Genomic DNA, 14,649 nt, shown 5'->3' with positions numbered 1-14,649 from the left:
GGACACTGGGCTGGGGGCAGTAATGGTGAGGGACACTGGGTTGGGGGCAGTAATGGTGAGGGACACTGGGCTGGGGGCAGTAATGATGGAGGACACTGGGCTGGGGGCAGTAATGGTGAGGGACACTGGGCTGGGGGCAGTAATGGTGAGGGACACTGGGCTGGGGGCAGTAATGATGAGGGACACTGGGTTGGGGGCAGTAATGGTGAGGGACACTGGGCTGGGGGCAGTAATGATGGAGGACACTGGGCTGGGGCAGTAATGGTGAGGGACACGGGGCTGGGGGCAGTAATGGTGAGGGACACTGGGCTGGGGGCAGTAATGGTGAGGGACACTGGGCTGGGGGCAGTAATGATGAGGGACACTGGGTTGGGGGCAGTAATGGTGAGGGACACTGGGCTGGGGGCAGTAATGATGGAGGACACTGGGTTGGGGGCAGTAATGGTGAGGGACACTGGGCTGGGGGCAGTAATGATGGAGGACACTGGGCTGGGGGCAGTAATGGTGAGGGACACTGGGCTGGGGGCAGTAATGGTGAGGGACACTGGGCTGGGGGCAGTAATGGTGAGGGACACTGGGCAGGAGAGGAGCAGACACGGGGTTGGGAGTACTGATCTGCTGCTGTTTCCTGCCCCGCACACTCGCTCTCACTGCAGCCTCCTGAGCGGCCGTACCCGCATCCTCTGCCGCCCCCCTCTCCATCACCTCTGCCGGCGCTGTGCAGGGATCTGATTCCGGGCGGCGGGTCCGGCTCTCCCAGCTATACTTTCTGACTGTGCCGGGACCAAGCGCCCAGCTCCGGCCGCACCCCCCTCGCTACCCCGGTACTGAGCCCCGGCCGCACCCCCCTCTCTTCCCCGGTACTCAGCCCCGGCTGTCACATACAGTCTGCAGCCTGGTAGGTAGCGTTTTGCTGCTGCGCTGTATGTACCGAGTGCGCTCCATGTGCGCCTATGAGCAGTGACCGCGTCCTATAAATAATAATAATAGCTTGCCCCGGTGTCCTCCCCCCTGAATCCACCACTAGATACATGTATAAAGATCGCGCTACAATAAAAGTATAAACACAGAAAAGTTTCCCTGTCATTACCCGGGGTTACTTGTATCTCTCCAAAGTGATGCGATGAGGACCAGGCTCCAGGCTCAGCAGCTGCGAGATCCTCAGCACATACCAGATCCCCAGGCAGGAGATTTGCAGGTTCCTATAACCTCCTGAAGAGTTTTATATATACTGTGTCACTTCCAGGCGGAGAGACAGAAAGTACATCCCAGGTGAGATAAGATTGGCTGTTCTATTGCAGCAGAACGCCCTTGATGTGGATGTGAAAGAATTGGAGGATTAATCACTTCATATCATCTGTGGGTATGATTACACAGAGTTTCATCCTAGCAAGTTATTTTGGGACTTTGTAAAAAAAGGAAGAAAAAAAAAAAAACAGGGGTGGAAGCAACATAGCGGCAGGAGAGAGCCACAGTTTATATATGTATAATGGCAGCGCCAGTTAGGGTGGAAGTGGTATTATTCAAATCATTTCCGACCCGATGCCCATATCCCTTGTTAAATAAATGATAGACAGATCAGAGAGCCTATCATCTATAAGAGGGGGACAGACCGATCACATCATATTAATTATCTAATTAAAGCAATACAAATTGTTTTGCATACTTTTATAATACCATATGTAAGATCGAAGCAAAAAGAATCTCATAGGTTCTTTATATACAATATAAAGAAGTTTATAGGTATGGTTTTATATGCTGTAAATTAGAGATATATAGAACGTGTATTGCGCTTGATGTATATACAGCCCTGGGCGCTTGTGTTACAATAAACAGAATAAATGTGATACAATGTAAACATAAAACAATTGTTGTATACAAGACGTTCCTTTTTTAGGAAGTTTTTCCAGTGTCCGCTTCCACACCCATCCAGAGCTTGATTCTCATTAAGAATGGCAAAATGCAAATACAAAATAGTGTAATAACGTTTTAACCACAGTGTTATATTATATGTGTGATTGTCCTTTCTAATAAAAATCTTCCGTGTAAAAATAAATGAGTTGAGACTGTGAAAAGGTTCCTTTTTTTTCCTTAAAACAATGGCGATGTTTCCAAAATTGATGAGATGAATGATATATTACGGGGGAAAAGGAGGGGCGTACCCCACTCACTCTAGTTGGAACATGCAGAAGACTCATAAAAGGTATATTTTAACTTGTATGGTGAGACACAAACACAATGATGCGGAGAGTTTGAAGCCCGTCAAAGTCTAGAGAATCAATAAACAGTCAGTCAATCAAGTTAAATCAGCATACCAATCTCATATATGTATAGAAGACAGAAAGAGACAACCGATGTGTAGTGTCCTCTTATTAATAAATCATGGGCACATCATAGTGGCTTTCTATATTAATGGATATAGCAAGCGTACCCTACTCACAGTGTTGAGCAGGTTTCAAGGCACATCAAGGTATATTTCACTTTAAATCTTCATGAGATGACTTTCAATTAGTGTGTGCAGTGTAATGGCTCAAGATGATGTATAATCCACAGCATGATATAAAATCCACATTTTTTTTAATTATGCACAATTCCCCAAACGGAAGGGGCATCATCCAATGTACAAATATAAAAAATACACTGAAGATTTTTATTAGAAAGGACAATCACACATATAATATAACTCTGTGGTTAAAACGTTATTACACTATTTTGTATTTGCATTTTGTTTTTCATACGCATCACGCCATTCTCAATGAGAATCAAGCACTGGATGGGTGTGGAAACAGACACTGGAAAAACTTCCTAAAAAAATTGTATACAAGACATTCATTTTTTATGTTTATATTGTATCACATTTATTCTGTTTATTGTAACACAAGCGCCCAGGGCTGTATATTCCCCATGCTGTTTTTTCTATGTAGATTTTGTGATGTATGATGACATCTGAAGGAGAAAAATGATCCAGGGCAGATACACAAAGCACCAGTGTAGCAGGAATTCTTCAACCCCCTCTGTAGTTCCAGTATAGAAACATGCCCACCAGGTAATGGAATTTTTGAGAATTACCTTTCCACACCTGTGCATGTAATGATCACACCGCAGTCAACCTAGAGGAGACTGGTAGTATGTAAGGGTAAATATGGGAGTATGCAGGGGATTATATATCGGAGCCCAAAAAATAAATATATATCTCTATCTATATGCTACAGTCCCTTCCGCTGGTGCCTGGTTAGTTCAGCGCAATGTCTACAGGTCGAGAACATACAGTGAGATAATTAATGACCAATAACAAAAAAAATCTCCAACAAAAGGAGCCTAAAGAAAACCAAGTACTCACAGATCATAACGCCAGGGGACTGCTGATATCTGCAATGCTGCACGATCACAGCTGTCAGCTATGTATGTGTATATAGCAGTAAGTACCAATTAACAATAAAAAACGTATGACAAGTTATATCGGTTTTCTGTAAAGGTTATTAGTGTAATTATTAGTGTAAACCTCTAGTGGATTTATCACTAAAAGAAGGGCTTAGTGTGTGGCGCACTCTTCTGATATGTTTCTATGAACTTAAAATTTTACTTTTATTAAAATAAATCTCTATAACCAGGCATAATGATCTGTTTTGATAGCCTGAGAGTACAAAATAATGACAGAATTGCCCAAAGTTTGGAATATTTAATAATGTCCAAATTCTCTAATATGGTGAGGGCAGAGATCGTGTTGAGCTTAGTGATATATTAATTAAAACTATTAATATTAAAGCGGCTCCTATAATTATCAATTCAAGAGACGTTGCTTATTAGCTGTCCCAGACACGAGTTTGACAGAAATTATTCACAATGAATGATATATAGCCTCTGATGCAGTAGAACAATACACTAGGTAGGGTTCACAATCTGTGTTGTCTCAAGAAAGTGAAAGATTTGCATACCTCTAAAGAAGCGATCCTGGCCCATGTTTGTGCCTTTGAGAAAAGTAATCTATTCTGTCAGGTTGTTATTCAAAAAAGCTACAAAATAGCTGTACAGATATATTTAGATACATTGTTGTATCCAAAACAAATATAGTTCAGAGAGCAATGGATAAGGGGAAAGGATGAGAGATATGTTGTCTCTTTACATAATGTGTCTGATGCATAAAGGTATAGCTGTAAAATAGGAAAAGGTGTAGAAAATATCTGATGAATAAAGATACACAATGTATCTATAAGACACAAATGTAACTGAGTGGAAAGAGAGAGGAGGTAAGGAATACAATTTGAACCATTCCTATTGCCACGAACCATATAAAAACAACTTGCTAGGATTATCGGCAAAAAATGTAAATCCTCTTATCATTCCTATGCTGAAATGCTGTGAAAAGTATAAGAAGGGTATTGAATAAGACGACAATTATATCCAATTAACAAGGAGCACCCTGCAAATTGAATAATAGTAGAAATAAGGTTTATAATATAATGAGAAATAATCACAGCATTTTAGCTCAAAAAGCGGGCATATATACCAACAAAAGATGATTTTCTCACAGCACAAATAAACCACACAGAATAAAAATCAATCATTAAGTGTAAGAATACCAGTAAGTAGGTTCTCATTTAATAAAAGAGGAAAGGCACAGGTGCTGTAATTTCCAATTTGTCTATAGTTCTATATTGAGAGAGGCTATGCAGACGCACCAGAGATAGATCTTTTTTACTTGAACATCTGTCCCATCACAGGAGATACCAAGGCAGAGAATTTCCTATCACATTAGCATTTATGTTATAGGACCTTCATCAAATAATCATATCCATATACACATAACATATAGTGGCATTTATGAAATTCAAAATAGTTCTAAATGTAAGCAATATTGAATTGTGTGACACATTTGAGATAATTAGCAAAATCTCCCGAACCACCTTAAGAAATTATATGTATGGGCTAAGAGATAATCATCTTTCAAGAAAGCAAGAGCTCAAAACAGCTGAAAGAAATAAATAAACCTATGATATGATTTGTGGGAGATTTCTGCCAAGAGTGGAAAGAAATTAGGGACATCATTAAAAAACATTGGCCTCTACTGTTGAATGATCCTGAATTGGCTAATAATCTGGGTCCAGTAGTGGCAATGAGCTGGAAAAAGTCACCTAATATTGGTGACAAACTGGTTAAGAGCCACTTCTGCCGTCTCCCTAGACGTGATGATAACATCAAAGGCAGGTATCCCTGTGGGTCATGTGCAGTCTGTGAACTGGTGGAGACAAGACCTGTCATATTGGACAGGGATGGGAAAGAACTGAAAATGAAAGAGTTTTCCAACTGCCAAACATTGAATGTAATCTACTGCATTCAATGCCCATGTAAAATGTTGTATGTGGGAATGACCACTAGAATGGTCAAAACCCGCATCATGGAACACATGAGTAATATCAGGAATGTTGAAACAGACTCCATGAGATTCAGGGAAATTACATCAGTAGCAAGGCACTTTCAACGTAAACACTCCAAATCTCCCCGTGAACTTAAATTCCTTTGTCTTGAGAGATTGCGGATGGGCATTAGGGGAGGTAATTCCTCTAGAGGGGTTCACTACGGATTACAAAAATTGGAAAGCAAATGGATTTTCAAACTGGACACCATGACTCCAAAAGGTCTAAATTAATACATTAATTATAGAGCCTTTCTTCCTACATAATTACATCTTTAGGGTCTTAACTCTGCGGTCCCTCACCTTTTTCTACTCCCTCTCTCCTCCCTCTACTCTACATGAGCAAGACATATAGATAAGACATTTGCAATAAGAGCAAAATCTACTTAACCTCATATTGCTTTCACTCCATCTCATATGAGAGTGATTTTACACATCTGAATACGACCAAAATCTATTAGATACCTTACTGCCCCTATCCAAACACACCTAATTGTGTATCCTGTTATCAATACTCACTTTTCCTAACTATTTATTATCTTTCTGTGGGGATTTCTATGCTACCATTTACTCAACGGAATACATGTTAACCGTTCTATTTATTACGATACAATATTTAGGTATATCTTGTTTAAACTACCAGACAGCTATTCATCACTATCACATATCCGCTAAGGTTCTAATCCATAGGATTATTTTATTTATTATTTATATAATATAATGTAACACACATATACACTTATGATAGATTATGTAGTACTTCATTATCATACACTTATTTACTCTTTACTCAGCTATTTCACAATGTTTTAGGCTATATAGGACACAATCATTAAACTTACTTTTTTCTATTAATTTATTTGATTAATCACAGTAATGATATATGTGTATGTATGTATATACGTGCATATATTCGTTCACGGCACTTTTAATTAATTAGACATATTTTTTCTCTCAACCTATTGGTCATCTCTATCTCATGTTGTACACACATTTTTTAATGTGGTCTTTATTATCACTGCACCATTCACTGCTTCATATCACATTTTATCACACCCTACATCATTATACAAATTTATTTTCATCCCATGTTTATTTCACACATTTCTGCACATCACTCTACTTATTCATATCACTCTTTTTATTAGTCTTCACTCATTATATTAAAATAAAATTACATTTTTTAATTAATTATTACATTTTCAGATATGATCATATTATTAATAATATTATTAATTTACAATATATACTGGTGTGTCAGTTTATGGCTATTTACATATGTATTTATTGTATCAATTGAACACATGCAAATGTATAGTATACGCATCATGAACATCCAGACTGATTTATTAAAATGGATCTCATAATGCTGAGACAATATGGATATTTTTTTATAGATATATATATATATATATATATATATATTCCTATTCCAGGACAAGGTTATGTCTACCAATAATACTTGCGGACTTACCCTCCTGGAATACCTAAACCCCTCTCTGATTATTTACATCCATTTTATATAAACTCTTCTTTGATTATTTACATCAGTGTTATAAATTTATTTAAACCCTTCTTTTATTATTTACATCCGTGTTATCAATTTATATAAACCCTTCTCTGATTATTTACATCCATGCTATAAATCTATATAAACCCTTCTCTGATTATTTACATTTGTGTTATGAATTTATATAGTCTCCACGTTATTATATTATATATTTAGATATTAATTTCATAATTCTCTCTTTGATTAATTGACACTCATATGGGAATGAAATGGTTAAACTATTATTTGTTTTTTGTCTAATTACCGTGTCGGGTTCCATTACAGCTCATTATCTCTGTTTAACAATATATGTAAAAGGGATATGAATTCACTAATTAGACTTGGACCACCTACAATACTTCAATGTCATTTTTATTATACTTATGATAAATGTATCATAAATGTGGCCAAGCATTATTATTTGGTATCAATTGTTTCAGTGATACGATCTCATTAGAAATCTAATTAGATCATGCATTGCACTTGCTTTAAATATCGCCTCCACCCCCCATGGCGTCCCTGATGTGATCAAGCTGTTTGTGAAACGTACGTCATCAGCGGGACATGGATGTGCATTATCCACGGAGGTGCGGGAAGCCCACCCGGCCCGGCGTTTGGCTCCCTAGAGCGTGGACAGCAGAAGCGGTTTGCACTGCTCTTTTCCTTTCAGTCTTTAGGTGGACGGCTCTTCCCCTGCTCTTATTGCTTTCATTCACTGCCCTGGGTATTAACCTGGGCACATGGAGCAACAGCAGAAAGGGAAACCATCATTACACTCCGGGGACTCTTTATCTCTCAGCCCATATATATAATTTCTTAAGGTGGTTCTGGAGATTTTGCTAATTATCTCAAATGTGTCACACAATTCAATATTGCTTACATTTAGAACTATTTTGAATTTTATAAATGCCACTATATGTTATGTGTATATGGATATGATTATTTGATAAAGGTCCTATAACATAAATGCTAATGTGATTGGAAATTCTCTGCCTTGGTATCTCCTGTGATGGGACAGATGTTCAAGCAAAAAAGATCTATATCTGGTGCGTCTGCATAGCCTCTCTCAATATAGAACTATAGACAAATTGGAAATTACAGCACCTGTGCCTTCTTTCTTTTATTAACGGAGAACCTACTTACTGGTATTCTTACACTTAATGATTGATTTTTATTCTGTGTGGATTATTTGTGCTGTGAGAAAATCATTTTTTGTTGGTATATATGCCCGCTTTTTGAGCTAAAATGCTGTGATTATTTCTCATTACATTATAAACCTTATTTCTACTATTATTCAATTTGCAGGGTGCTCCTTGTTAATTGGATATAATTGGCGTCTTATTCAATACCCTTCTTATACTTTTCACTGCATTTCAGCATAGGAATGATAAAAGGATTTACATTTTTTGCCTATTATTATTATTACATTTTATTGATAAGGCGCCACATGTGTTTCGCAGCGCCGTACAAAGGACAGTACAGGGGACAAAACATTGCATTACAGTAAATAAATAACAGAAATAGAGTACAGGTAACAGAGCACCACACATTCTCAAGACATAATACAGCTAAGATGTAAGTATTGTTGGAGTGATCATCGTACTACTAGAGGCTGGTGGTCATAGATGGAGATGAGCCTTTACTAGCAGGATAAAAATGGTCGTTGAGTAGGGGAGAGCTGTGAGTGAAATGTGTTGAGACGAGGGCTTAGATAACAAGAGGAAAGAGGGCCCTGCTCTAAAGAGCTAACAATCTATTGGGGAGGGGCGACAGACAGATGACAAGAGGTGCAGGCAAGCGGGAGGTAGCCTGATGGCAGTATGCAAGCAAAGCTGAGATGTTCACGGCATGAGGCAGGGGGTGGAGGCGCGGCTTCAGCTCTGGGTTATGCATTAGAAGGGTACGCTTTGATGAATAGGTGGGTTTTTAGAGCCCGTTTGAAGCTTTGCAAGGTTGGGGAGAGTCTAATGGAGCGGGGGAGTGCGTTCCACTGAAGGGGTGCAGCACGTGCAAAATCCTGAACTCGTGCGTGGGAAGCAGTGACCAGGGCGGTGGAGAGGCGACGGTCATTAGTTGACCGTAGGGGGCGGAAGGGAGTATGAAGGGAAAGGAGGTTGGAGATGTAGGGAGCAGTGGAATTAGAGATGGCCTTGTATGTGAGGGTGAGGAGTTTGAAGAGGATTCTGTAGGGGAATGGGAGCCAGTGTAGATTTTGTTGATAATCCTAGCAAGTTGTTTTTATATGGTTCGTGGCAATAGGAATGGTTCAAATTGTGGGGCAGATGTATTAACCTGGAGAAGGCATAAGGAAGTGATAAACCAGTGATATGTGCAAGGTGATAATGCACCAGCCAATCAGATCCTAACTGTTAATTTACATATTGGAGCTGATTGGCTTGTGCCTTTATCACCTTGCACATATCACTGGTTTATCACTTCCTTATGCCTTCTCCAGGTTAATACATCTGGTCCTGTATTCACGGGCGGCCGCGATTAATGTTTTACAGATTACCTGTACGTTTTGAATATCTTCCGCACGTTGGTATGAATTAATCTATTGTCCTGTGGTATTGAGGCCGCGTTTAGCTTATATAGCATAACCGATATAACTTGTCATACGTTTTTTATTGTTAATTGGTACTTCCTGCTATATACACATAAATAGCTGACAGCTGTGATCGTGCAGCATTGCAGATATCAGCAGTCCCCTGGCGTTATGATCTGTGAGTACTTGGTTTTCTTTAGGCTCCTTTTGTTGGATATTTTTGTTATTGGTCATTAATTATCTCACTGTATGTTCTCGACCTGTAGACAGTGCACTAACCAGGCACCAGCGGAATGGACTGTAGCTGAATCGTGTTGTTTAATTTAGAGGCTCTCGGGTATGAGTTTTTCCCTGTGGTCTCCCTGTTTGAGGTACATAGACCACCATGGGTGCTTATCTGACAGGTTTTGTTTTCTATTTCAATTCCAGTGGACGGTTTTAAAGGGAGTTGCTTGTGTTCTACTCCTTAATATCTCTTGACTGCTATCTATTATTACCTCAGGTAATTGTCTTTGATGTTGACCCTATTTATAAACCTGTGGAGATAAAAATGATCTAATACTTCTAAAGTTTTCACCAGCTTGCTGTTTGAGGAGGTGGTGGCTTGCTCCTTGCTATATGACACATGCATGCTACTATTTTGTCACCAATGCCACATTTTTGCTATAGGGGCCTGGGAGGCACTGGTGGTGACTGTGCATGTGATCTAGTTTTTTTAATTTTTGTTTACTTTAATTGAATGTTTGATACTTTCTAGATGTCATGAACTGCCTGTCTTGATAAAGGTCCGCGAATGGACCGACAGGTCGACTTTGACGGCATCACTCTTGATCCTAATTAAATATATTGGCACATCTACTTATCTCAAAGACTGGTCCTTGCGAGAGTCCACCCTCCACTACGTGGTAGATGCAATATACAAAGAGGCGGCACTCTGGAGACTGTAGATAAATGGTGAACGTTGTCAAGTGAGACTTTATCGACATTTTGGGGTACAAGCCAGGGACGTGCAGTCAGGGGAGGCAGTGCCTCCCCTGTCATTCCCCTGTCATTATGGATTAAGGTAATACAAAGAAGATACTTATGACACATATTCTGTGTCATAATTATCCTCTTTATATTATTCTAATTATTCAAATTCATTAAAGTAGTTTGGGAGGCACTGATAGCAGTGCCTCCCATAGACAATGAGAACGGGATAGAGAGATGGGGGCGGGGCCAAGCAGAGGGCTGTAAAAGCCCATTGAAAAAACTGTAAAAAGCGGCACCTATCGAAGTGCCTCCTTGACAAGAAGCACGCCCCTGTCAATGAGGCACATGCGATTGGACAGTGGATCCAGTGCTGGATCCGCTGTCCAATCACCCATCAGCGGCGGCGGGACAAGGGTCTTGAAGCTGCCAATCAATGATGATTATCAGCTTCCCTGAACCCTGACTCCTCACCTGCTGCTGCGAGCATGTAGTAGCCTCCCGCTCCCGGTGATTTCTGTTTCGGTAAACCTCCGTGGCCGCTCCCTCATATTAGATGCTGCTGCTGCTGCTGCACTTTGCTCTCCCCGGCGGGGACATGCGGGGTAGACATTGATCTACCGCGCAGGCAAAGCTGACAGCACCAGGGAGCGGGGAGAGTAAAGCGCAGGAGCATCATCTAATATGCGGCAGCGGGCATGAAGGTGGCGGCGGGAAGACCAGAGTAGCAGTGGCCGGCACTCTCCTCCTCCACTATACGGTCTCTCTCTCTCTCCGCCACACAGTCTCTCTCCCACCATCATATCACCATGAAATGTTTTTTCACTTTCCCAGTCAGTATTTACCCATGTTAATCTCTAAGCTTGTGGTGGGATCTTGGAGCCTGTCTCATTTTTGCCCTTCCGATGTATTACATCTAACAGCAGCCTAATATGAGGGTAAGCAAATGTGTCCACATGCAGTGTACATGTTTCACAGAACCATCCTGTGTGGACAGCTCCCAGTACACAGTGTGTGGGATTGTGTGTGTGCCTCTTTACTGGAGCTCTATAGTGAACATAACACTCACAGAGGCATCTCTATAATATGAACAGTATCACAATACTCTGAAACATGTACCACAATAATACACTGCCCTGCAGCTAACACACTATTACAAGTACCGTCTGCATGATAGCTTCACATTATAATCCAGATTGTGCAATTCTTTAAGAGATGTTTCCAAATACTGTTCTGTACATAGAATCTGTGTCAGCATGTGTCTCTAGCAATATGCACCATGGAGGGGTATATAAAGTTAGGCATGTCTTGTATGATTTGGAACCTCATTACACTCTGGTGGTGTTCACAGTGGTTCCTCCGAATTCCTTCCTGAAGAGCTATAAACCAGGCTTTGCCTCTCTCTGTGAGGGGTCAGCAGGATGTTGTACACTATACAACAGTGACGTGCAGTGAGGTCAATGGCTACCCCGCAGGCGCAGCTGACAGCACCGGGGAGAGCAAAGCGCAGGAGCAGCATCTAATATGCGGCAGCAGGCCCAGAGGTGGCAGCGGGAAGACCAGAGCAGCAGTGGCCGGCACTCTCCTCCTCCTCTCAGGCAGCAGACTCAGCAGCAGCACCGAGCCTGCTGCACTGTCCCACCAGCGACTCTACCAGGACTCAGGTGAGAGGAGCTGGGTGGGGAGGAAGGTGACCTGAAGTAGTGTGGGCAGAGTAGCTCATCCCCACATCCGTGACAGGGGGCACTACGTGTAATTGGCACTATGGGGGGGGGGGCACTACGTGTAATTGACACTACATGGGGCACTACTTGTAACTGGCACTACAGGGGGGCACTACGTGTAACTAGCACTACAGGGGGTCACTACATGTAACTGGCACTAGAGGGGGGGCACTACGTGTAATTGACACTACAGGGAGCACTATTTGTAACTGGCACTACAGGATGCATTAAATGTAACTGACACTACAGGGGGCACTATGTGCAGCTGGCACTACGTGTAGCTGGCACTACAGGGGGCACTACGTTGTGCTGCTGGGGATGTACTGGAGAAGCCAGTGCCTCCCCAGCCATTGACCTCACCGCACGTCACTGGTACAAGCCCCCGTCTTCAAGATACACAAGTGAACAATCATGTGAAAAATAAACAAACATTTAAATTAGTGATGTGCACCGGACATTTTTCGGGTTTTGTGTTTTGGTTTTGGATTCGGTTCCGTGGCCGTGTTTTGGATTCGGACGCGTTTTGGCAAAACCTCCCTTAAAAAATGTTGTCTGATTCGGGTGTGTTTTGGATTCGGGTGTTTTTTTTTTCCAAAAAAACCTCAAAAACAACTTAAATCATAGAATTTGGGGGTAATTTTGATCCCATAGTATTACCCTCAATAACCATAATTTCCAATAATTTCCAGTCTATTCTGAACACCTCACAATATTATTTTTAGTCCTAAAATTTGCACTGAGGTCGCTGGATGACTAAGCTAAGCGACCCAAGTGGCTGGCACAAACACCTGTCTCATCTAGGAGTGGCACTGCCGTGTCAGACAGGATGGCACTTAAAAAAATTGGCCCCAAACAGCACATGATGCAAAGATAAATTAAAGAAAAAAGAGGTGCAAGATGGAATTGTCCTTGGGCCCTCCCACCCACCCTCCTGTTGTATAAACAGGACATGCACACTTTAACAAACCCATCATTTCAGTGTCAGGGTCTGCCACACGACTGTGGCTGAAATGACTGGTTGGTTTGGGCCCCCACCAAAAAAGAAGCAATCAATCTCTCCTTGCACAAACTGGCTCTACAGAGGCAAGATGTCCACCTCCTCCTCATCGTCCAATTCCTCACCCCTTTCACTGTGTACATCCCCCTCCTCACAGATTATTAATTCGTCCCCACTGGAATCCACCATCTCAGGTCCCTGTGTACTTTCTGGAGGCAATTGATGGTGAATGTCTCCACGGAGGAATTGATTATAATTAATTTTGATGAACATCAACTTCTCCACATTTTCTGGAAGTAACCTCGTACGCCGATTGCTGACAAGGTGACCGGCTGCACTAAACACTCTTTCGGAGTACACACTGGAGGGGGGGGGAGGGAGGGGGGGGGGCAAAATGTAGTGCTCTGATTTCAACAGATTAACCACACCCGTGAATCCTGGTTAAGCGAATGAAGGGCTCCATCCACAAGTCCCACATGCCTAGCGGAATCGCTCCGTTTTAGCTCCTCCTTCAATGTCTCCAGCTTCTTCTGCAAAAGCCTGATGAGGGGAATGACCTAACTCAGGCTGGCAGTGTCTGAACTGACTTCACGTGTGGCAAGTTCAAAGGGTTGCAGAACCTTGCACAACGTTGAAATCATTCTCCACTGCGCTTGAGTCAGGTGCATTCCCCCTCCTTTGCCTATATCGTGGGCAGATGTATAGGCTTGAATGGCCTTTTGCTGCTCCTCCATCCTCTAAAGCATATAGAGGGTTGAATTCCACCTCGTTACCACCTCTTGCTTCAGCTGATGGTGGGGTAGGTTCAGGAGTGTTTGCTGGTGCTCCAGGCTTCGGCATATGGTAGCTGAATGCCGAAAGTGGCCCGCAATTCTTCGGGCCACCGACAGCATCTCTTGCACGCCCCTGTCATTTTTAAAAAAAATTCTGCACCACCAAATTCAATGTGTGTGCCAAACATGGGACATGCTGGAATTTGCCCACATGTAATGCACGTACAATATTGGTGGCGTTGTCCGATGTCACAAATCCCCAGGAGAGTTCAATTGGGGTAAGCCATTCTGCGATGATCTTCCTCAGTTTCCGTAAGAGGTTGTCAGCTGTGTGCCTCTTATGAAAAGCGGTGATACAAAGCGTAACCTGCCTAGGAACGATTTGGCGTTTGCGAGATGCTGCTACTGGTGCCGCCGCTGCTGTTCTTGCTGCGGGAGGCAATACATCTACCCAGTGGGCTGTCAGTCATATAGTCCTGAGTCTGCCCTGCTCCACTTGTCCACATGTCCGTGGTTAAGTGGACATTGGGTACAACTGCATTTTTTAGGACACTGGTGAGCCTTTTTCCGACGTCTGTGTACATTCTCAGTATCGCCTGCCTAGAGAAATGGAACCTAGATGGTATTTGGTACTGGGGACACAGTACCTGAAACAATTCTCTAATTCCCTGTGAATTAA

The sequence above is a fragment of the Pseudophryne corroboree genome, chromosome 10 (genome assembly GCF_028390025.1).
Source record: "Pseudophryne corroboree isolate aPseCor3 chromosome 10, aPseCor3.hap2, whole genome shotgun sequence".
NCBI classification, from domain to species: domain Eukaryota; kingdom Metazoa; phylum Chordata; class Amphibia; order Anura; family Myobatrachidae; genus Pseudophryne; species Pseudophryne corroboree.
Note: the sequence above shows the minus strand (reverse complement) of the source record.